The sequence below is a fragment of the Sinocyclocheilus anshuiensis genome, unplaced genomic scaffold (genome assembly GCF_001515605.1).
Source record: "Sinocyclocheilus anshuiensis isolate Anshui unplaced genomic scaffold, SAMN03320099.WGS_v1.1 scaffold1772, whole genome shotgun sequence".
Lineage (NCBI taxonomy): Eukaryota > Metazoa > Chordata > Actinopteri > Cypriniformes > Cyprinidae > Sinocyclocheilus > Sinocyclocheilus anshuiensis.
Window position 1 is genome coordinate 2,131 of NW_015557162.1, and position 2,632 is coordinate 4,762.

Consider the following 2,632-nt stretch of genomic DNA (forward strand, 5'->3'; position numbering starts at 1 on the left):
GTGTTCAACATTGATAATAATCAGAAATGTTTCTTGAGCAGCAAAGCAGCATATTATACTGATTTCTGAAGATCATGTGACACTGAAGACTGGAGTAATGATGCTGAAAATTCAGCTGTGCATCACAGAAATAAATTACTGATTTATATATTATTCTAAAATTACATTCGATACATTTTATCTTTTATTTACATATTATATATTCACATAGAAAACTCTTATTTTAATATAAAATAAAAGAAAAATAAAAGAATACATTTTTTAATAAAAATTAATTAAACCTAAAGAGTAAGGATATAATAGTAAATAGTAAATAAAAATAAAAAGAGTAAAAAACTGGTAGTGAAAAAAAATGAAAAAGAAAAATACAATAAAATAAACTTAAATTGCAATTTAAACTGAAAATATCATGATAAAAGCTAAATCAAAATATTAATAAAAACTATTACAGTATATAAATAATAAATACAATTTTTGTTAATAAAACAAAACTGGAATAAAATAAAATAGATACATTACATGAAAAAAATAATAGAAATAACTAAATACTAAATCTGAATAAAAGATACACATAAATAGTTAACAATAAACCTTTTTTAAATTAATTCTAACCTTGAAAATATCAAAAACCAAACTAAAATTACAATGAAAACTTTAATGTAAACAGGAAATATTATAATATAAACTGTAATAGTGCAGTGATACTGTTGTTCTTACCCTAAAAGTGAGAGATCATTGATAGAGAACAAGAGCTGCTCTGGACTGAAAGAAGGCTGAGAGTAAATGATAATAATAATGTAATAATGCTGATCTGTCTATAGATGAATGTTAGACTCTGCATCTGTTTTCCATCGCTGCCTGTAGATTCACTCCATCACATATTGAGTCCAGAGTCTGAATAAAGCAAAAATAACCAGACGAAAGAACTAGTTAGATTGGGTTCTGCTGGGAATCACATTACCCTAACTTTGAGTTCACTGACTTTCACATCGTTAGCAACGAATGGAATTAATTCAGCAGAAAGTGCAGCATATGTGAGAATATTTCAAAACGGTGTCTTCAGAACAGCGTTTCATTAGCATGGCTTTTAAATAGTTTTTTTTTTTCACATTTTCAAGATGTTTTCAACGATTTTCAAACTTTAACCCTTACTGTTCAAACGTTTGGGGTCAGTAATATTTTTTAATAATGTTTTTGAAAGTAGTATCTCCTGCTCATCAGGGCTGCGTTTATTTGATCACAAATACAGTAAAAAATGTGAAATATTTTTACAGTTTAAAACAGCTGTTTTCTATGTGAATCTATATTAAGCTGTAATGTATTTCTGTGATGTGCAGCTGTATTTTCAGCATCATTACTCCAGTCTTCAGTGTCACATGATCTTCAGAAATCAGTATAATATGCTGCTTTGCTGCTCAAGAAACATTTCTGATTATTATCAATGTTGAACACAGTTAATATTTTTGTGGAAACTGTGATGCATTTTATTTTTCAGGATTCACAGATGAACAGAAAGCTCAAAAGAACAGCGTTTATTTGAAATATAATCTTTTCCAGCATTATAAATGTCACTTTTGATCAGTTTAATGCATCCTTGGTGAATAAAAGTATAATTTTGACAGTAGTATGTGTTGTAAACTATGAAGTTTACGCCTGAATTAACTGCAGAAAATTGTATAGCATATTCTACATGTGCATTAATTTTGCATTCACAGTACATCAATTATTCATCATTGCCGTCCAATCAAGAGCACACAGTGAATGTGCTTTGTTTTGTAGATTGTTGTAAATTTTGCCAAGCTGAAACCTCAGCACTGAATTTTAATTTCAGCGTTTGCAGTCATTTTAATCCACTCTTAAACAGCCTCTCATTTACAGAGCTATTAAAGCTATTATTAGTCTTAATGCGAGAATGCAGAACAATGCTTTCGACTGACCAGCGCTTCACGGCCGTAAAACCATTGCAACTGGATATTTTTATGGATTCAGAAATGAATGCATGAAAAAAAACTGGAGTAAATGAGGTGTCTTTGTTTCCAGCGCGTAAGCTTTAGATGTTTGCGTAATTGCCCAGGGTTTGAGGAGCGGAGGCTCAAAGACACGGCGGCTTTAATTGTGAGAAGAGAAAGAACAAAGGAAGCATTGAGGTGTTATTCTTGAGTTGCTCATTCTGCTTCTTCACGTCTAGGTCCCGGGCGAAGCTACATGCACATGCATTTAATGTCTGACGACTGTTTGTGCGGCAGAAAGCAGAAATGCTGAGGCTCTTTGTGCACGTGGAAGTGATTGTGATGATGCAGTGCTTCTGAATGCATGATGCACGGACCGGCTTCAATTAAACAGGCTCCTCGTGGACATATTTCTACCGTTCTGTCCAAATGGATTCATTTGGGTTTATACCACGGCTGTTTGACACATTCTTTGCACATTTTGCTAGTAGCAGTTCTCCACTCTTGCAATAACTCTTCTTACTTAAATTGCATATGCAAATAACATTCAAAAGCAGTTGACAGTAATATTTATTTGGATGTTATATTGCAATTTGCACTTCTGGTTAGATAAACTTTAATGTATTTATAGAGCAAAATGAAAAATTAAATATAAAATGTATTGTGTGTGTGTGTGTGTGTGT